The following is a 23,515-nucleotide window of genomic DNA, read 5'->3' on the forward strand; positions in this document are numbered from 1 at the left end:
TCTCAAAACCCGCCCACAAGGCCTGAAATCTAGCCCAACATTTTTGGGGTGCAGCAAGAGAGGAGTTGCCACATTTATCCAATAAACCCTTTTTCCATAATGTTATCGAGCAAATTAAGAAGGAATATCGACGTAGACTAAGAAACAACATATGGTTTTCCCCAAACCATCACACCACCACCACCATGCTTGACCTTTGGTATGATGTTCTTACTGTGGAATGCAGTGTTTGGTTTTCGCCAGGCATTACTGGAACCATGTCATCCTAAAAGTTATACTTTTGAATCATCTGTCCATAGAACGTTCTTCCAAGAGTCTTGATGATCCTCCAGGTGCTTTTTGGCAAACTTGAGTCAACTTTTTGGACGAGATGGGTCCCATTATGCCTGGCGAAAACTAAACACTGCATTCCATAGTAAGAACATCATACCAAGGTCAAGCACGGTGGTGGTGGTGTGATGGTTTGGGAATGCTTTGCTGCCTCAGGACCTGGACGACTTGCCTTAATAGAAGGAACCATGAATTCTGCTCTGTATCAGAGAATTCTACAGGAGAATGTCATGCCATCCGTCTGTGAGCTGAAGCTGAAGCGCATCTGGGTCATGCAGCAAGACAATGATCCAAAACACACAATCAAGTCTACATGAAAATTGCTAAAAAGCAACAAATTGGAAGTTTTGGAATGGCCTAGTCAAAGTCCAGACCTAATCCCAATTGAGACGTTGTGGCAGGACTTGAAACGAGCAGTTCATGCTTGAAAACCCACACGTCACTGAGTTAAAGCAGTTCTGCATGGAAGAGTGGGCCAAAATTCCTCCAAAGCGATGTGAGAGACTGATCAACAACTACAGGAAGCATTTGGTTGGAGTCATTGCAGCTAAAGGTGGCACAACCAGTTATTGAGTGTAAGGGGGCAATTACTTTTTCACACAGGGGAACTGGGTGTTGCATAACTTTGTTTATGAAATAAATAAAATAAATGTGTAATTGTTGTGTTATTTGTTCACTTATGTTCCCTTTATCTAATATTAGGTTTTGGTTGAAGATCTGATAACATTCAGTATCACAAATATGCAAAAGTAGAGAAAATTAGAAAGGGGGCAAATACTTTTTCATAGCACTGTATATATGCATGTTTGTTTTGTTCTTCGTCCCCGTCGTTTTTCATGACGTACCTTGTGTTGGGTGGAGTATTTAAAAAAATTTATACGTATCCCTGCGCCTGTCTTCTAATCATTATACAATGTGACAGAATAATCGACCCAGCAAAATGGAGACAGCGGGAAAGGCAGAGCTGGCGACCATCGTAGAGACAGTCCAGCATCACGAGGACTGTCTCTCCAGACTCGGCAGCACCATGGACAACGTGCTGGCAACCATCTTGCGTTTGGAGAGGAATGTGCAGTCCCTCCAGTCTCCAGCACCGGTTCTGGCACCAGCCCCCACACCACCACTACCTGTCTCCGTCCCATCTGAGCCGGTCCGCGGAATACCCCTGTCCCTCCCAGAGCTCTTCGATGGCGCGCCAGCGAGATGCAAGGGATTCCTTCTGCAATGCAACCTGTACCTCGCTCGCTACACCGAGGCTGTCTCCGGGAGAGACAGGGTTGCCACAGTCATCTCGGCACTGACCGGAAAGGCCCTGGACTGGGGTGCCGCGGTCTGGGAAACGGGCAGACCCAAGGACGAGTCATACGAGCGCTTCACCCTCCTCTTCCGCTCGGTGTTTGATCATCTTGTGGAGGGCCGAGAGGGGGGTGAGCATCTACTCTAACTACACCAGGGATCTAGGACCGCCTCGGAGTTCGCCCTGGAGTTCCGGACCATTGCGGCCTCCACCAGATGGAATTAGTCGGCTCTGGTCACCGTTTTCCTCAGCGGATTGCAGGAGGAGGTACAGAGGGAGTTAGCCTGCTGTGATAACAACCTGTCACTCAACCAGCTCATCAGCATGGCGATCCGGTTGGACAACCTCCTGTGGTCCCGACTAAGACCTGCGCGGAATCCGGAGCCCATTGCTACACCTGCTCCGTGGCCAGAGCCGATGGAGGTGGGCTCTGCACGTTTGCCCGAGGCAGAGTGTAGGAGAAGGAGGAATCTGGGCTCCTATTGTGGAGAAAGGGGTCATTTCTCCCCGACCTGCCCTCTATCCTCTAATAGGCGAGGAGGTGACAAGCCAGGGAATTCTCCTGCTCCAACCCAGGTAGGATGCAAGATCTCCTCTCCTTTTCTGTCAGCTCAACCAGTGTGTTTTCCATTAAATTCCCTGAATACACTAGCCCCTCACTCCCATTAGCTCCGATTGATTCCGGAGCTGCCGGGAATCTTTTAGATAGCGCACTGGCCACTACATTACGCATTCCTTTGGTTCCCCTACAGTCACCCATTCCTGTTCGAGCCCTGGATAAATCGTCCAATAGGGGCAGGGCTCATACATCACATCACTGTTCATGTTTCTCTGCTGACCCATGACACTCATTTAGAACAGATCACCTTTTTGATTATAGACACCCCCGCATCCCGTTGTTTTAGGTCTCCCCTGGTTGAGTTGGCATAACCCTGTTATTTCCTGGTCTGAGAAGAGACTGCTGGGTTGGTCGCAGGAGTGTCAGAGGAGGTGTCTCGCGGTGTCTGTCAACACCACTATGGTGGAAAGTCTGGACCACGCAACTCAGGTGGATTTACCGGAGGAATACCAGGTGCCAGAGGGGATGGCTGCCATTTTGTGGACTCTTAACCAACCGTGCTATTTTGAGTGTTTTTTCGCATTGTTTGTAACTTATGTTGTACATAATGTTGCCACTACCGTCTCTTATGACCGAAAAGAGCTTCTGGATATCAGAACAGCGATTACTCACCTTGAACTGGACAAATAATTTGTCTTTAATGATTTGGACGAGAGAGATTTCCTCCAGACACCCGACAGGGCCCTCATCCCAGTCATTCGCAGTAGAAAGAAAATGACATATCGTGGAAGGAGATCAGGGTGCATGGTAAGGAGCCGGCGACGAGTGGCTAATCTGCCTTTGCCATTGATACTATTGGCCAATTTACATTGATAATAAAGTGGACAAACTACAGGCACGAATATCCTACCAACGGGACATTAAAAACTGTAATATCTTATGTTTCACAGAGTCGTGGCTGAACGAAGACATGAATAACATACAGTTGGCGGGTTATACACTGTATAGGCAGGACAGAACAGCAGCCTCTGGTAAGACAAGGGGTGGCGGTCTATGTATATTTGTAAACAACAGCTGGCGCACAATATCTAAGGAAGTCTTGAGGTTTTGCTCGCCTGAGGTAGAGTATCTCATGATAAGCTGTAGAACACACTATCTACCAAGAGAGTTTTCATCTATATTCTTCGTAGCTGTCTATTTACCACCACAAACCAATAATGGCACTAAGACCACACTCAATGAACTGTATACGGCCATAAGCAAATAGGAAAACGCTCATCCAGAGGCGGCGCTCCTAGTGGCCGGGGACTTTAATGCAGGGAAACTTAAATCCGTTTTACCTCATTTCTACCAGCATGTTAAATGTGCAACCAGAGGGAAAGAAACTCTAGATCACCTTTACTCCACACACAGAGACGCGTACAAAGCTCTCCCTCGCCCTCTATTTGGCAAATCTGACCATAATTCTATCCTCCTGATTCCTGCTTACAAGCAAAAACTAAAGCAGGAAGCACCAGTGACTCTGTCAATAAAAAGTGGTCAGATGAAGCAGATGCTAAGCTACAGGACTGTTTTGCTAGCACAGACTGGAATATGTTCTGGGATTCTTCCGATGGCATTGAGGAGTACACCACATCAGTCACTGGCTTCATCAATAAGTGCATCGATGACGTCGTCCCCACAGTGACTGTACATAGCCCAACCAGAAGCCATGGATTACAGGCAACATCCGCGCTGATCTAAAGGGTAGAGCTGCCGCTTTCAAGGAGCGAGACTCTAACCCGGAAGCTTATAAGAAATCCTGTTATGCCCTTCGAAGAACCATCAAACAGGCAAAGCGTCAATACAGGACTAAGATCGAATCGTACTACACCGGCTCCGACGCTCGTTGGATGTGGCAGGGCTTGCAAACTATTACAGACTACAAAGGGAAGCACAGCAGCGAGCTGCCCAGTGACACGAGCCTACCAGACGAGCTAAATTACTTCTATGCTCGCTTCGAGCCAAGTAACACTGAAACGAGCGTCAGCTGTTCCGGGCGACTGTGTGATCAACCTCTCCATAGCCGATGTGAGTAAGACCTTTAAACAGGTCAACATTCACAAAGCCGCAGGGCCAGACGGACTACCAGGACGTATACTCCGAGCATGCGCTGACCAACTGGCAAGTGTCTTCACTAACATTTTCAACCTCTCCCTGTCTGAGTCTGTAATACCAACATGTTTCAAGCAGACCACCATAGTCCTTGTGCACAAGAACACTAAGGTAACCTGCCTAAATGACTACCGACCCATAGCACTCACGTCTGTAGCCATGAAGTGCTTTGAAAGGCTGGTCATGGCTCACATCAACACCATTATCCCAGAAACCCTAAACCCACTCCAATTTACATACCGCCCCAACAGATTCACAGATGATGCAATCTCTTTTGCGCTCCACACCGCCCTTTCACACCTGGACAAAAGGAACACCTATGTGAGAATGTTATCATTGACTACAGCTCAGCGTTCAACACCATAGTGCCCTCAAAGCTCATCGCTAAGCTAAGGACCCTGGGACTAAACACCTCCCTCTGCAACTGGATCCTGGACTTCCTGATGGGCCGCCCCCAGGTGATAAGGGTAGGTAACAACACATCCGCCACGCTGATCCTCAACACGGGGGACCCTCAGGGGTGCGTGCTCAGTCCCCTCCTGTACTCCCTGTTCACTCATGACTGCATGGCCAGGCACGACTTTAACACCATCATTAAGTTTGCCGATGACACAACAGTGATAGGCCTGATCACCGACAACGACGTGACAGCCTATAGGGAGGAGGTCAGAGACCTGGCCGTGTGGTGGGAGGAGGTCAGAGACCTGGCCGTGTGGTGCCAGGACAACAACCTCTCCCTCAATGTGATCAAGACTAAGGAGATGATTGTGGACTACAGGAAAAAGAAGAGGACCGAGCACGCCCCCATTCTCATCGATGAGGCTGTAGTGGAGCATGTTGAGAGCTTCAAGTTCCTTGGTGTCCACATCACCAACAAACTAACATGGTCCAAGCACACAGTCGTGAAGAGGGCACGATAAAACCTATTCCCCCTAAGGAGACTGAAAAGATTTGGCATGGGTCCTCAGATTCTCAAAAGGTTCTACAGCTGCACCATCGAGAGCATCCTGACTGGTTGCATCACTGCCTGGTATGGCAACTGCTCGGCCTCCAACCGCAAGGCACTACAGAGGGTAGTGCGTACGGCCCAGTACATCACTGGGGCCAAGCTTCCTGCCATCCAGGACCTCTATACCAGGCAGTGTCAGAGGAAGGCCCTAAAAATTGTCAAAGACTCCAGCCACCCTAGTCATAGACTGTTCTCTCTACCAGAGCGCCAAGTCTAGGTCCAAGAGGCTTCTAAACAGGTTCTACCCCCAAGCCATAAGACTCCTGAACATCTAATCAAATGGCTACCCAGACTATTTGCATTGTCGTCCCCCCCCCCCCTACGCTGCTGCTACTCTCTGTTTATTTTATATGCATAGTCACTTTAATAACTCTACCTACATGTACATATTACCTCAATTACCTCGACTAACCGGTTAGGGGCTTGTAAGTAAGCATTTCACTGTGAGGTCTACACCTGTTGTATTCGGCGCATGTGACAAATCAAATTTGATTTGATTTGATCTGCACCGGGTTTTCTCTAAGACCCAGGCTACACGCCTGCCTCCTCATCGCCCCTGGGACTGTGCCATTTACCTGCTGTCTGACGCAGCCCTCCCGAGAGGACACGTCTATCCCCTCTCCTACGTACAGGAGAGCCTCCAGCAGGGGTTTATCCGCCCCTCTACGTCACCAGCCTCCTCAAGCTTTTTTTTTGTTAAGAAGAAAGATGGGGGACTGCGCCCCTGCATTGATCATTGAACAAATGCATGGGGCGCAGTGGGAACTTGAGGAGCGCCTACAATCTGGTGCCCATTTGTGCACGCGACGAATGGAAAACGGCCTTTTCAAATACCACGGTAATGCCCTTGGACGAGTGTTTGTTTTGGGCTAGATAAATCCGACAGGAGAGTTTGAGTGATGAAAGTTGGACAGATCTCTAAATCTATGTGCAAGAAACACTTGGACTAACTTAAAAAAAACTATTTTTTAGCAATTGTTCTGTTATTATGTGCCTGATGTTAAGACTACAAACCATTATAAATGGCCTATTTGCGAGATTCACTTGTTATTTCAATAGGCATACTGGCTAAAATCTGGGTTTATAATTGCAATTCAACTTTGCCATGGTTTGCTGAGCTAGATGGAGGTAGCCTATTGCCCCTGATCTCATTTCAGGAAAAACTCCACAACAAAACTGACATTAAATGTGGAGAATGATACATTTGCGATAGCGCTGTGACCATGATCACAATTGATAACTTTCAATTTAATTAACTAAACATGGCCATTAATAATTGCATAATAACACAAGCTTACAACAACAATAAACTGAAGTTATAGGCTATTTATTTAATCTGTTTGCCAGCTCCAGGTAGGCTACACAAGTGGCACAAATTGATTTTCAATGAATCCAGCGATATCGTCATTTCATATTTATTGTATCAAATGGCATATAAATGAATAGCCTACTTGATGGCCAACATATGCATACGTATCATTCTCAACATTTAATGTCAGTTGCATTGTGTACTTTTTCCCAATAACATAAGCACGCGAGGGATTTTTTCCTTCAATTTTTCCACTCGCACAGCCCTCGAGAGGGCAGCCAGGGGCAGCCAGTGGAAAATACAGAGCGTAGGCAATCTTCTCTAGTTGCGCCGTGATTGGCTCAGCGTTCTGTCACTCATGAGGACACAGCAGAATCTACAGGGAGAGCTAGGCAGTTTAAGCCCCCTTGGGTGCTGCCATAGATGTGTCTGTCTATCCCTGTTCTCTCCTCTCTGCACAGGCCATACAAACGCTTCACACCACGTGGCTGTTGCTACTCTAATCTGGTGGTCCCTGCGCGCACGACCCACGTGGAGTTCCAGGTCTCTGGCAGCCTCTGGAACTGCCGTTCTGTGGCCAACAAGGCAGAGTTCATCTCAGCCTATGCTACCCTCCAGTCCCTCGACTTCTTGGCGCTGACGGAAACATGGATTACCACAGAAAACACTTCTACTCCTACTGCTCTTTCCTCGTCTAACCATGTGTTCTCACATACCCCGAGAGCATCTGGTCAGCGTAGCGGTGGCACAGGAATCCTCATCTCTCCCAAGTGGACATTCTCTCTTTTTCCCCTGACCAATCTGTCTATCTCCTCATTTGAATTCCATGCTATCACAGTCACCAGCCCATTCAAGCTTAACATCCTTGTCATTTATCGCCCACCAGGTTCCCTTGGAGAGTTCATCAATGAGCTTGACGCCTTGATAAGTTCCTTTCCTGAGGATGGCTCACCCCTCACAGTTCTGGGTGACTTTAACCTCTCTACGTCTGCCTTTGACTCATTTCTCTCTGCCTCCTTCTTTCCACTCCTTTCCTCTTTTGACCTCACCCTCTCACCGTCCCCCCCTACTCACAAGGCAGGCAATACACTTGACCTCATCTTTACTAGATGCTGTTCTTCTACTAATCCCACTGCAACTCCCCTCCAAGTCTCCGACCAGTACTTTGTATCCCTTTCTCTCTCGCTCTCCTCCAACACTACTCACTCTGCCCCTACTCAGATGGTAATGTGCCGTCGCAACCTTCGCTCTCTCTCCCGCTACTCTCGCCTCTTCCATCCTATCATCTCTTCCCTCTGCTAAATCCTTCTCCCTCCGATCTCCTGATACTGCCTCCTCAACCCTCCTCTCCTCCCTTTCTGCATCTTTTGACTCTCTTTGTCCCCTATCCTCCCGGCCGGCTCGGTCCTCCCCTCCTGCTCCGTGGCTTGACGACTCATTGCGAGCTCACAGAAGAGGGCTCCGGCCAGCCGAGCGGAAATGGAGGAAAACTAGACTCCCTGCGGACCTGTCATCTTTTCACTCCCTCCTCTCTACATTCTCTTCCTCTGTTTCCGCTGCTAAAGCCACTTTCTACCACTCTAAATTTCAAGCATCTGCCTCTAACCCTAGGAAGCTCTTTGCCACCTTCTCCTCCCTGCTGAATCCTCCTCCTCCTCCCCCTCTGTGGATGACTTCATCAACCAATTTGAAAAGAAGGTTGACGACATCCAATCCTCATTTATTAAGTCAAATGACACCGCTGGTCCTGCTCACACTGCTCTACCCTATGCTTTCTTCTTTCTCCCCTCTCTCTCCAGATGAAATCTTGCGACTTGTGACGGCCGGCCGCCCAACAACCTGCCCGCTTGACCCTATCCCCTCCTCTCTTCTCCAGACCATTTCCGGAGACCTTCTCCCTTACCTCACCTCGCTCATCAACTCATCCTTCACCGCTGGCCATGTCCCTTCCGTCTTCAAGAGAGCGAGAGTTGCACCCCTCCTCAAAAAACCTACACTCGATCCCTCCGATGTCAACAACTACAGACCAGTATCCCTTCTTTCTTTTCTCTCCAAAACTCTTGAGCGTGCCGTCTCTAGCCAACTCTCCTGCTATCTCTCTCAGAATGACCTTCTTGATCCAAACCAGTCAGGTTTCAAGACTGGTCATTCAACTGAGACTGCTCTTCTCTGTGTCACGGAGGCTCTCCGCACTGCAAAAGCTAACTCTCTCTCCTCTGCTCTTGTCCTTCTAGACCTATCCGCTGCCTTTGATACTGTGAACCATCAGATCCTCCTCTCCACCCTCTCCGAGTTGGGCATCTCCGGCGCTGCTCACTCTTGGATTGAGTCCTACCTGACAGGTCGCTCCTACCAGGTGGCGTGGCGAGAATCTGTCTCCGCACCACGTGCTCTCACCACTGGTGTCCCCCAGGGCTCAGTTCTAGGCCCTCTCCTATTCTCTCTATACACCAAGTCCCTTGGCTCTGTCATATCCTCACATGGTCTCCTATCATTGCTACGCAGACGACACACAATTAATTTTCTCCTTTCCCCCTTCTGATAACCAGGTGGCGAATCACATCTCTGCATGTCTGGCAGACATATCAGTGTGGATGTCGGATCACCACCTCAAGCTGAACCTCGGCAAGACGGAGCTGCTCTTCCTCCCGGGGAAGGACTGCCCGCTCCATGATCTCGCCATCACGGTTGACAACTCCATTGTGTCCTCCTCCCAGAGTGCAAAGAACCTTGGCGTGACCCTGGACAACACCCTGTCGTTCTCCGCTAACTTCAAAGCGGTGACCCGATCCTGCAGGTTCATGCTCTACAACATTCGCAGAGTACGACCCTACCTTACACAGAAAGCGGCACAGGTCCTAATCCTGGCACTTGTCATCTCCCATCTGGATTACTGCAACTCGCTGTTGGCTGGGCTCCCTGCCTGTGCCATTAAACCCCTACAACTTATCCAGAACGCCGCAGCCCGTCTGGTGTTCGACCTTCCCAAGTTCTCTCATGTCACCCCACTCCTCCGCACACTCCACTGGCTTCCAGTTGAGGCTCGCATCTACTACAAGACCATGGTGCTTGCCTACGGAGCTGTGAGGGGAACGCCACCTCCTTACCTTCAGGCTCTGATCAGACCCTACACCCAAACAAGGGCACTACGTTCATCCACCTCTGGCCTGCTAGCTCCCCTACCTCTACGGAAGCACAGTTCCCGCTCAGCCCAGTCAAAGCTATTTGCTGCTCTGGCACCCCAATGGTGGAACAAGCTCCCCCACGACGCCAGGACAGCGGAGTCACTGACCACCTTCCGGAGACACTTGAAACCCTACCTCTTTAAGGAATACCTGGAATAGTATAAAGTAATAATTCTACCCCCCCATAAAAAAAGATGTAAATGTAAATGTAATTTACATTAGAAGTGCCCATCCAAGAAGGCTCAAGGTCATTGGCCACAGATAAAATGACATAAAATCATGTTATATCTACCATAGCTTTGATTGGACTGATCATGTCAACATCATACTTTCAAAATCTTAGCTACAAAGCTAGACAAGCAGTCATTATCATGAATCACGTCGACAATCTACTGGCAAATCCTTTTCAATCCTTGTAATATGAAGAGAAATCATAGATAAAACGTATCAGTGCTCATCGGTCATTGGACATAAACATTACAAAACAAGTTGGAAATCGTAAATTCAACAATGAGTGGTTTGGAAGGAATTAGTGTCTAAATACAAGCGTTGGAAAGTAATCACTATTTTTCTTCCCCTGCCTGCTATTCGGTGGAGAGGGTGTTTGGTCTAAGTCTGGGTTTAAGGGTCTCTTTTCCAAGCTTAAAAGGATAAACATTCACACACAACACCATGGGCCAGAAAAGGTTGAATACATTGGCCGTGCTGTCAATCCAGTATGACTTCAGTGAGTTCAAGACAACTGGGAACTCTGAAAAAAATTTGCTCCAACTGGGAAAATACGTTTTGAACGGTCATCCAACTCAGAATTCTAAGTCGGGAACTTGGGCCTCTTTCTAGAGCTCCGACCTGAAGATCACTGACGTCATGATTCGACCTTGTTTTCTTCAGAGTTCCCAATTGTCTTGAAAGCACCATAAATCCAGAGAATTCCAGACTTGGATGACAAAGTTTATTGACAGAATTTGCCGCTGCGCCACCTTCCTATTCAAGGGAGCACAGCACAACAACAGTGACTCCAAAAATGTATTGTATGCTGCTGCATGACCGTATGTGTACATTAGTACGTGGTAAATTGCAGCGTGCCGCTCCTGCCGCCCAGAGTGGCTCGCTTGTGGGTGTGCTGGCAGCATATACAGTGTCAACCCAAAAGTATTCACCCCCTTGGCATTTTTCCTATTTTGTTGCCATACAACCCGGAATTAAAATATATTTTTTTGGGGAGGTTTGTATCATTTGATTTACACAACATGCCTAACACTTTGAAGATGCAAAATATTTTTGGGGGTGAAACAAATAAGAAATAAGAAAAAAAAAAAAAACACTTGAGCGTGCATAACTATTCCCCGCCCCAAAGCCAATACTTTGTAGAGCCACCTTTTGCAGCAATTACAGCTGCAAGTATCTGCAAGGTATGTCTCTATAAGCTTGGCACATCTAGCCACTGGGATTTTTGCCCATTCTTCAAGGCAAAACTGCTCCAGCTCATTCAAATTGGATGGGTTCCGCTGGTGTACAGCAATCTTTAAGTCATACTACAGATTCTCAATTGGATTGAGGTCTGGGCTTTGACTACGCCATTCCAAGACATTTAAATGTTTTCCCTTAAACCACTCGAGTGTTGCTTTAGCAGTATGCTTAGGGTCATTGTCCTGCTGGAAGGTGAACCTCCACCCCAGTCTCAAGTCTCTGGAAGACTGAAACAGGTTTCCCTCAAGAATTTCCCTGTATTTAGCGCCATCCATCATTCCTTCAATTCTGACCAGTTTCCCAGTCCCTGCCAATGAAAAACATCCCCACAGCATGATGCTGCCACCACCATGCTTCACTGTGGGGCTGGTGTTCTCGGGGTGATGAGACATAGCGTTTTCCTTGATGGCCAAAAAGCTCAATTTTAGTCTCATCTGACCAGAGTACCTTCTTCCATATGTTTGGGGAGTCTTCCACATGCCTTTTGGCGAACACCAAACATGTTTGCTTATTTTTTTCTTTAAGCAATGGCTTTTTTCTGGCCACTCTTCCGTAAAGCCCAGCTCTATGATGTGTACGGCTTAAAGTGGTCCTATGGACAGATACTCCAATCTCCACTGTGGAGCTTTGCAGCTCCTTCAGGGTTATCTTTGGTCTCTGTGTTGCCTCTCTGATTAATGCCCTCCTTGCCTGGTCTGTGAGTTTTGGTGGGCGGCCCTCACTTGGCAGGTTTGTTGTGGTGCCAAATTCTTTCCATTTTTTAATAATGGATTTCATGGTGCTCCGTGGGATGTTCAAAGTTTCTGATTTTTTTTAATAACCCAACTCTGATCTGTACTTCTCCACAACTTTGTCCCTGATCTGTTTGGAGAGCTCCTTGGTCTTCATGGTGCCGCTTGCTTGGTGGTGTCCCTTGCTTAGTGGTGTTGCAGATTCTGGGGCCTTTCAGAACAGGTGTATATATACTGAGATCATGTGACAGATCATGTGACACTGGTGGATTGCACACAGGTGGACTTTATTTAACTAATTATGTGACTTCTGAAGGTAATTGGTTGCACCAGATCTTATTTAGGGGCTTCATAGCAAAGGGGGTGAATACATATGCATGCACCACTTTTCCGTTATTTATTTTTTAGAATTATTTGAAACAAGTTATTTTTTTCATTCCACTTACATGAAATGGGGTTGGGAATACTCAGTAGGGTCTGTACTCTGGAGAATCTATATATGGTGTTATTTATTGGGGGACTCAGGTCTAAATACCCAGCAACACATTCTGCTCCACCCATTCCATTGGTTCCAATGCAATACACTGTAGTGTAGGCCTATAAATTACATATTGGCTTATAGAGAAAAAACGTTTCTATGTGCCAATGTAAAATTGGGGTTGGAAATACTCAGTAGGGTCTGTAGAATTTATATATAGTGATTTTTCATGGGGGACTGAAAATCTAAATACCCTGCAACACTTTCTACCTGTAAATTACATATTGGCTTATAGAGCAAAAACTGTTCAACGTGCCGCAGTAAAAGTATTGTAGGGAATACTCATTAGGGTCTGTATAATCCATATATGATGTCATTTCATGGGGCTCTGAATAATACAGAGTGTTGCTGGACTTTTACTGTGGTCAAACAGCTTAAAGTGGGTTGCCTGGACACTATACGGTACAAATATAGCACTGTACAGGAAAAATGATCGATTGTGTGTCCATAAAACCAGGGTCCAGTCTATTCACTAGAGTCCCTAGAAAACAAAACAGGTGAGTTTGAACAAAAAGCTAGGTCATAGGAAAGTTTATGTTGACAAATGAACAGTGAGACACATATCAGCACCATGGACAGCTACCCTTTTAGAACGTCATGTTGCCAAAATATGTGGCAAATACACTATATATACAAAAGTATGTGGACACACCTTCAAATTAGTGGATTCGGCTATTTCAGTAACATCTGTTGCTGACAGGTGTATGAAATGGAGCACACAGCCATGCAATCTCCATAGACAAACATTGGCAGTAGAATGGCCTTACTGAAGAGCTCAGTGACTTTCAACGTGGCACCGTCATAGGATGCCACCTTTCCAACAAGTCAATTCGGCAAATTTCTGCCCTGCTAGATCTGCTCAGTCAACTGTAAGTGCTGTTATTGTGAAGTGGAAACGTCTAGGAGTAACAACGGCTCAGCTGCGAAGTGGTAGGCCACACAAGCTCACAGAACGGGACCGCCAACTGGTGAAGCGCATAGCGCGTAAAAGTTGTCTGTCCTTGGTTGCAACTACCGAGTTCCAAACTGCCTCTGGAAGCAATGTCAGCACAATAACTATTTGTCGGGAGCTTCATGAAATGGGTTTCCATGGCCAAACAGTCTCACACAAGCCTAAGATCACCATGCACAATGGAAAGCGTCAGCCGGAGTGGTGTAAAGCTAGCCACCATAGGACTCTGGAGCAGTGGAAACGCATTCTTTGGAGTGATGAATCACGCTTCACCATCTGATGGACGAATCTGGAATTGGTGGATGCCAGGAGAACACTACCTGCCCCAATGCATAGTGCCAACTGTAAAGTTTAGTGGATGAGGAATAATGGTCTGGGGCTGTTTTCATGGTTCGGGCTAGGCCCCTTAGTCCATTGAAGGGAAATCTTATCGCTACAGCATACAATGACATTCTAGACAAATCTGTGCTTCCAACTTTGTGACAACAGTTTGGGGAAGGCCCTTTCCTGTTTCAGCATGACAATGCCCATGTGCACAAAGCAAGGTCCATACATAAATGGTTTGTCGTGATCGATGTGGAAGAACTTGACTGGCCTGCACAGAGCCCTGACCTTAGCCCCATCGAACACCTTTGGGATGAATTGGACGCCAACTGCGAGCCAGGCCTGATCGCCCAACATCAGTGCCCGACCTCACTAATGCTCGTGTCTGAATGGAAGCAAGTCCCCACAGCAATGTTCCAATATCTAGTGGAATGCCTTACCAGAAGAGTGGAGGCTGTTATAGCAGCAAAGGGGGGACCAACTCCATATTAATGCCCATGATTTTGGAATGAGATGTTCGATGAGCAGGTGTCCACATACTTCTGGTAATGTAGTGTATGTGGCCCAAAAGCATATTAATGTGATTTCGTATTTCAGTCACTGCAAGACTGGTAAAGACAAAATGTTACTACCTGTCTCAAATAAATTGGGGTGAAAAATACTCAGTTGAGGTTCTACTAACCAAATGTGTTCCGTTTTTCAGGGGGGCTGTGTCCAACAGCCTGTTGGTTATTACTCAGTCTTTCTTGTAATGCCTACATTTAATCCTGCATGTCATATTAATTCCAAAACAATAAATTAATGGACTGTTTTTGTGTTGAACATCAGTTGAAAAAACTAAAAAGGGTATATAAAACGGCATTCCATACACAACTTTTATGCACTCTCACTTGTGCTAATGGAGGTGCCATATACAGGTTATTAGCAGGTGATTAATTAAGAAGCCAACTGTTTCAAAGACTGCAACAATGATGGACTGTCATACCTGTATTACTGTGACACATTTATACATTCCATTGCTAGTGACAACAAGATGAAATTAAACAGAATGGTAGAAACAGAAAATGTAAATGAGGCTCAGGTTCTAAATCTATTACCTGTGGATATTTAAAATGAGGGAATGTCAACTGCTCAGAGAAGACTGCCAACTTAAAATTCAAAATGTACACACTTTTGAGGATAAAGAACCTGCTTCTGATTTTCATCCTGATGTAGCCAAGAGTTCATATGAGGAAGTGTCAGTGGTGCAGCTCAATCAAATCTCAGACACCCAAGATATCAGCCTGGTCTCATAGACTAGACGTAACATAGTAAATGTACATCTGATTCACTGAAACTTGTATATGTTATGTTCGATATGGTTACATAAGACAGATGGTTACTTAAGGCAAAAAACAAAAGTGGGTGCCTGGTCGGGGTGGATGGGTTGGCATATAACGCGATTGTCTAGCAATCCAACGGTTGCGAGTTAAAATCTCATCACGGACAACTTTTTATTTGATCTAATTAGCAACTTTTCAAGTACATACTACTTTTTAGCTACTTTGCAACTACTTAGCATGTTAGTTAACCCTTCCCCTAACCCTAACCTTAACCCTTTTAGCTAACCCTTCCCCTAACCCTAACCCTTTAACCTAACTCCTAAACTTAACCCTAACCTTAACCCTAACCCCAAGCCTAGCTAATGTTAGCCTAGCTAGAATTCGTAACATATCATACGTTTCGCAAATTCATAACATATAATCCGAATTGTAATTCTTAACATATCATATGAAATGGGTGATGGACATCCACAAATTAATATATACCATATGAAACGTAACATATACTAAATGGAGTGTCTCGGATTTACGTACAGAATAATACAAAATGCTCTGAGACCAGGTTGATTGACACCATAGATTCTACAGACCCTACTGTGTACTCCCCACCCCACTTTTACATCGGCACAAATAACAGTTTTTTCTCTTTATGCCAATATGTAATGCATATACAGTGATTTGTGTGTTTAATATAACAAGAATATGATATATTACTATTAGAATGAAAGGCTTGTAGGAAAACTAACAATGTTGCTCTTTCAAATAGAATAACTCCTCTGTGCTTGGAATTGAATCCCTTATGCTAGCTAGCCCTTTATCATGTTCCATTACATTACAGATAGGAGTCATTGGACGCAGGCGTCTTCTGAAGAGGGGATGTTTTGTTAAGAGCCTCGACGCTTGGTCTGAACATTAACATGCATCGCTTGCCGTACGGTTTTGTAAGCATATATACCTTATCTTTCTTATCAGTGAGAAATAATTTTCAAAAAACAAAAGGTTAAATTGATACACACCTTTATAGGGTTAGGGTTCCCACACAGCCATATTTCCATGTTACAGCGCTTGTTTACAGAAAACAGATGGAAGTGGACTACCTGTGCTAATTAGCTATCTGCGTCTCCCAACACCTGTGTGTAAACGGAAGACGGATGCCACAAAGGTGTTGTCACTGAAAACCAAGGACCGAGTTTTGGAAACCCTGGTTGTCATTCAGGCCAGACCCTCATAGCGAGACTAATCTAGTCTTCCTCTAGTTTTAATCATGGAACAGACCTTAAGCTCTGATTTGACAGAGTTATTTAGACATGCTACTGTTGGAATACCAGCTGTAATATCAGTGTCATAAGACTTGGGGAAGAAGTCTGTGTGAGTGTGTGTGTGTGTGTGTGTGTGTGTGTGTGTGTCTGTGTGTGTGTCTGTCTGTCTGTCTGTCTGTCTGTAATGCTGGAGTTTGCTGCATGAGAGACAGGCTGGTTTTGTTTCAGCATCCCCAGCAGCTGTGTGTGTGCCCATCTCCTGTCACCACAGCCCATGCAGAGACAGTGGATCAGTGTTACCTGATAGCCCCAGACCAGCCAGCACCTGGCCTCTCTGCCCAGCTCCAATATGTGTGTCTGAGTTATAGGCTCCCCTGTAACAGCTCATGTCCATAAAATACATTAATATAGACTAGAGAGTAAGAAATACATATTGTATTTCATAGCTGCACTGTAGAGAAATATGAATGAAGCATTTGTCAATTGCTCCAACCATTTGCTCTTACACATTCCTGTAGTATTGGTTTCTGGTGAGTGGCATCCATTCACACAGGAGATGATTGACTCTTTTTTTAACTGTATCCCCCAGTGAAAGCCAAGCCTTGTGTGCATTCTCCTCAGAGTGTAAGTGTGAGAGGGATGCGTTAGCGGACGTGATAGAGGAGCTCAAGCGGAGCGATGTGTTTGGATGTCAGTGGAGGGGACTGAGCATGTGCAGAAACAGCTTCACAGGAGCACAGCTGGTTGGCTGGCTGCAGAAAGAGAGGGGCATGGGTAAGTCCTCCTGCAGTCATGGAATGAGAATGAGTAAACAGACATTCCTAGATTCTACACACAGATTCTAATTCTATGATTCTATTCTATGATTCTTACTCTATGATTCAAATTCTCAGACTCTGGCAGAGAGAACTAAGGTGTGTGAGACTGGGCAGGTGTTACTGGACAAGAAGTACATGGTGGGCATGGCCGGGGCAGGGCAGGGGGAGGGGTTTGGAGTGAGTGACAGGCTGTACAGGCTGATGGAACATGACCCTCACTCTTCCCTGAATGCAGGACAGACTGCTGCATGCTCCCCTTTACAGGGTAGGTAGATAGGACTCCCTCTTCAGTCTGGTTCTCCTCAGGGTTTTTTCCTACTAGGGAGCTTTTCCTTGCACCGTCACTTCTGCTTGCTCTTAGGTTGTTTAGGCACTTTCAGATAAATCCCACTTGGGCTTCTCTTTTTGCTAGTTAAACACACAAGTGTGTGTGTGTGTCTCTGTCATTGCATGAGTCTGGCATTTCTGCATGCCTCTTCTTGTCTTGCATTAGAAAATACCTTCTGGAACAGATTGTCTTTCCTAGTTAGGACGTGCTCTTTATCTGGTTGAAAAAAAAGGTGATTAATTATATAAATACAATTCCATGTGCACAAAAAAATGGTGTGCACAAATTTGTTTACATCCCTGTTAGTGAGCATTTATCCTTTGCCAAGATAATCCATCCACCTGGCAGGTGTGGCATATCAAGAAGCTGATTAAACAGCATGATCATTACACAGGTGCACCTTGTGCTGGGGACAATAAAAGGTCACTCTAAAATGTGCAGTTTTGACACACAAAACAATGCCACAGATGTCTCAAATTTTTAGGGAGCGTGCAATTGGCATGCTGACCGCAGGAATGTCCACAAGAGCTGTTGCCAGCGTCGTCCAGGGTAGGGGAGGGAATGGTCGGCAGGGATGTAGCTCAGTTGGTAGAGCATGGTGTTTGCAACGCCAGGGTTGTGGGTTTGATTCCCATGGGGGGCCAGTATGAAAAATATAAAAATAATGTATGCACTAACTGTAAGTCGCTCTGGATAAGAGCATCTGCTAAATGACTAAAATGTAAAATGTAATGTAAATGTAATTGAATGTACATGTCTCTACCATAAGCCGCTTCCAACGTCGTTTTAGAGAATTTGTAAGTATGTCCAACCAGCCTCACAACCGCAGACCACGTGTAGGCGTTGTGTGGGCGAGCGGTTTGCTGATGTCAATGTTGTGAACAGAGTGCCCCATGGTGGCAGTGGGGTTATGGTATGGGCAGACATAAGCTACACACAATGAGCACAATTGCATTTTATAGATGGCATTTTATGTGAATGCACAGAGATACCATGACCAGATCCTGAGGCCCATTGTCGTGCCATTTATCTGCCGCCATCACCTCATGTTTCAGCATGATAATGCGCGGCCTCATGTCGCAAGGATCTGTACACAATTCCTGGAAGCTGAAAATGTCCCAGTTCTTCCATGGCCTACATACTCAGCAGACATGTCACCCATTGAGCATGTTTGGGATGCTCTGGATTGATGTGTACGACAGCGTGTTCCAGTTCCCGCCAATATACCGCAACTTCGCACAGCCATTGAAGAGGAGTGGGACAACATTCCACAGGCCACAATCAACAGCCTGATCAACTCTATGAGGCAAATGGTGGTCACATGAGGCAAATGGTGGTCACACCAGATACTGACTGGTTTTCTGATCCACGCCCCTATCTGTGACCAACAGATGTATATCTGTATTCCCAGTCATGTGAAATCCATAGATTAGGGCCTAATGAATTTATTTCAATTGACAGATTTCCTTACATGAACTGTAACTCAGCAAATTCTTTGAAGTTGTTGCATGTTGCATTTATATTTTTGTTCAGTATAAATATGTCTCTTCTTTCTCTCTCTCAACTGCTGAGTTGTCTGCCGTTCTGAGGGATATGATCCTGAAGTTGTTTTCTAAGTGTCTCTCTGCTGACGGAAAGGTTACAACGACACTGAAAAAACTGAACCCTCCAGTACACATTTATTATGAGATTACAGTTTTACTATAATAGGTGTATGTCCGTACAGTGTGTGGACTACAAGGCCATGTCCCTGAGCCCAGTGTTTGAGCGCTACTGTGAGCTGGCTGTTCAGCTACAGAGAGTAGAGCTGCTATCTCTGACCAGAGAGGAGAAACTAGCCTTCTTCATCAACATCTACAACGCTCTGGTCATTCACGAAAACCTCTGGCTGGGAGCCCCAACCAACATGTGGCAGAGATGCAGGGTAAGAGAACCATGTAGGATTGTGGAAAGACAACAAATAATACTCTGTTCATTATCATTCCTCTGGCTCCATTTACTTCTCTGATTTACTGGTGAAATATGTGTTTCTGGGAACTATCTGTGGCAGTGGTTGCAGTGGTGATTGTGGTTGTTCTCTGTTTGTCCACTAGGAGGCTCTCCCAGACGCTGAGCTTCTCATCCATTTTGCTCTGAACTGTGACACTAAGGGCTGTCCACCCATCAAAACATTACACACCACAGGTAACACACTGGAGTTTTACACTGCAAATACTGCACATGTAGTGGCACAGATTAATTTGTTCTAAAGACCAGGGTCAGTATTTTCTGAGAATGGAGTTGTTTGAGTAAAGTCACATGATGTGTCTCTCCCATTCTTCTCTGCAGATCCTCTCAAGCTCTGTCAGGTTGGATGGGGAGCATCGCTGCACAGCTATTTTCAGGTCTCTCCAGAGATGTTCAATCGGGTTCAAGTCCGGGCTCTGGCTGGGCCACTAAAGGACATTCAGAGACTTGTCCCGATGCCACTCCTGTGTTGTCTTGGCTGTGTGGTTAGGGTCGTTGTCCTGTTGGATGGTGAACCTTCGCCCCAGTCTGAGGTCCTGAGTGCTCTGGAGCAGGTTTTCATCAAGGATCTCTCTGTACTTTGCTCCTTTCATCTTTCCCTCGATCCTGGCTAGTCTCCCAGTCCCTGCCGCTGAATAACATCCCCACAGCATGATGTTGCCACCACCATGCTTCACCGTAGGGAGGGTGCCAGGTTTCCTCCAGACTTGACGCTTGGCATTCTAGCCAAAGAGTTCATTCTTGTTTTCATTAGACCAGAGAATCTTGTTTCTCATGGTCTGAGAGTCCTTTAGGTACCTTTGGGTAAACTCCAAGCGGGCTGTCATGTGCCTTTTACTGAGCAGTGGCTTCTGTCTGGCCATTCTACCATAAAGGCCTGATTGGTGGAGTGCTGCAGAGATGGTTGTCCTTCTGGAAGTTTCTCTCATCTCCACAGAGGAGCTCTAGAGCTCTGTCAGAGTGACCATCGGGTTCTTGGTCACCTCCCTGATCAAGGCCCTTCTCCCCCAAATGCTCAGTTTGGCCGGGCGGCCAGCTCTAGGAAGAGTCTTGGTGGTTCCAAACTTCTTCCATTTAAGAATGATGGAGGCCACTGATCTCTTGGGGACCTTCAATGCTGCAGACATTTTTTGGTACCCTTCCCCAGATATGTGCCTCGACACAATCCTGTCTCGGAGCTCTACGGACAATTCCTTTGACCTCATGGCTTGGTTTTTACTCTGACATGCCCTGTCAACTGTGGGACCTTATATAGACAGGTGTATGCCTTTCCAAATCATGTCCAATCAATTTAATTTACCACAGGTGGACTCCAATCAAGCTGTAGAAACATCTCAAGGATGATCAATGGAAACAGGATGCACCTGAGCTCAATTTCGAGTCTCATAGCAAAGGGTCTGAATACTTATGTAAATAAGGTATTCCTGTTGTTATTTTTCATACATTTTCTAACATTTCTAAAAACCTGTTTTCGCTATGTCATTATGGGGTATTGTGTGTAGATTGAGAAGGAAAACATTAATTTACTCCATTTTAGAATAAGGGTGTAATGTAACAAAATGTGGAAAAAGTCAAGGGGTCTGAATACTTTCCGAATGCACTGTACACTTTTATGCTGGTTTTACTTCTTCTTACTGGGTCTTCCATTTCAAGCCTTGAAAGTGCTAATGCTGCATTTTAGCATGCACCTATTTATTATAAATTAGTTTTAGCATTGATTAAAAATATATTTATTGATTTTGTATCTGATAGGAAGGCTTGAATAATTCAATGCATGTTTATGATTCAATTGAACACTTACTGGACACAATTGTACTTTTTCTAACAAGAGTAAAACTTTTATCCCAAATTGTTTGTTAATCTCCTGTTTTATGCACACCAGATTTTGCTGCTCTCTGTATAGCCAGGTACCAGTTCACTTTCAGTACATTGCACTGTAGAAAGAGATTTGTACTGTGTAGCAGCACAGTCTCTTCAAGCCCATCTCTTTCGAGAACTCTCCCACGGTACGACAACGGAGGGGTATGTCTACCTTGCTTCCCACAATGCACTTGTGTTTATCTCAGGTCAGCTGCGCCATGATGCAATGGGAGGAGAGGGCTTCCTGTGTGAGCAAAATCTGGAAAATATGATATCACTGTAACATGTACTGTTTGTACCATTCATATACCTGCAGTGTGTACTGTACTATTTTTATGTCAAATGCTGATGTAGTGTAACCATTTGCTCCATCTCCCACTCCTATGTTTGGCTTTGTTTGTTGGATTTCTGTCTGTGAGAGACTTGCTGTACCTCTAGTGAAACGGCTACTTTAGTCTAGTGAGAGGAATAACTGAACTGGTCAAAGTCGACCCTAGATACTGTTGATAATTATTACTAGGCGTTACTACTTTTACTGTGTCTCATTCACTCACTGACATGCATGTCACAATGACTGGAATGTGTTAGTTTGTTTGGTGCATGCATTACTGTATGCCTGGAATACTGTATGCTCTGATCATGAAGCCTGTAGTTAGGATATGATATGACCCTGTTCTCTAGCCAGTGCTTTCTAACCCTGAGAGAGAGTACCTCAGACCCTGGCCACATCTATAGCTAGTGTAACAGGTCAAAGAATTACAGATTTTTGCAACCGTTCATTTTCTATTTTTTATTTTATTTTGTGAGTTGATTTCACCAAAATATTGTATTGTTCAGCATTTCGTGTAGTCTACAGATATTGGGAGAGTTAGTTGTGTAAGTGCGCCCTCTAGAGTTGGTTATATGCGGAGGGATGTTGTGCTTTTGTCAGTCTGCATTGTATTCGGCTGGGAGAGGCGGATTCTGGTCGAGGGTAGAGTGTTGAACATTTTCTCTCTTTGATGTTGAACAGTCTGCATTGTACTCGGCTGGGAGAGAGTGAGAGAGCTGTACACAATAAAGTGCCTTCAAGTACGCCAGTGTGTTGTCTTCAGTGCACCGGAACACAACGCAGTAGTCGGCAAGAGACAGACCGCGCCGGCTACATTGGTGCCGTGACCCGGATTATCTTCGCTTCAGATCATCGCCAGGGTGATCGCCGGTGGTTGCTGTGACGAGTAGGAACCTCTTCGGAACGTTACAAGTATAAGGGCAAACATTAATGTGTAAATTGTAGCTCTTAATTGCTTACCTCAGCTACTTCTATCATTTTACAATTTTTTTTCATATTCACATGTTCTGGTGACTCACATATCATTACCATAGTCTATTACAACTTTCTATTTAAAAAAAAAAAAAAAAAAAAATGGCTGATGGCAAGGATGCGCAGACACCATTTAGTGTTGGAGATGCTGCAGGGGTAAGCCTGGGGAGGGGCAGGTTTATGAGTATGGTGGAGAGCACGCCGGTTAGGGGTGCTGGTATACTAGGCAGACCTGTACTCTCGTCCACACGCTTACGCACTGATGAATATTCCCCCGCACCACACATGAGTAGCTTAAGAGATGCTCCAGACATTGCAAGCAGCGTTAGTTCAGTGGGCTGTCCTGCATTTTCATACACTCACACCCAAACAGATGAACATTCTCCACGTCAGCCAGTGTCTAGTTCACATGTGAGTTCTGCAGACCTAGGGAGTCTCATCACACAGTTAGCTCATGAAATAGGAGAGAACATTGCTAGCCAATTACAGAGATCTGTTGGTAGTGCAGATAACCAAACCACTCCTACGCCTAGCCTGAACTTAGGATATGGACAGTCTGATTTGAACATGACAGGAGTAAAATTAGTCATGAAGACAGATGTCAAAGAGCCGCCGTACTTCAGGGGTGATGGAACAGACAAACACACAGTGCATGAGTGGGAAGAGATTATGAGCGTTTACCTGAATAAGAGGGGTGTACACCCGCAAGAGCACTCCCAGGAGATAATGTCAAGACTAATGGGAAAGGCTAGAGACATTG

At 45.7% G+C, this 23,515-nt stretch overlaps 1 pseudogene; it reads left to right on the forward strand.

Annotated features, from left to right (window-relative positions):
• The first annotated feature begins 1,270 nt into the window (after positions 1-1,270).
• LOC121572519 lies at positions 1,271-21,735 on the forward strand (annotated as a pseudogene).
• Positions 21,736-23,515: the final 1,780 nt, after the last annotated feature.

The sequence above is a fragment of the Coregonus clupeaformis genome, chromosome 29 (genome assembly GCF_020615455.1).
Source record: "Coregonus clupeaformis isolate EN_2021a chromosome 29, ASM2061545v1, whole genome shotgun sequence".
Lineage (NCBI taxonomy): Eukaryota > Metazoa > Chordata > Actinopteri > Salmoniformes > Salmonidae > Coregonus > Coregonus clupeaformis.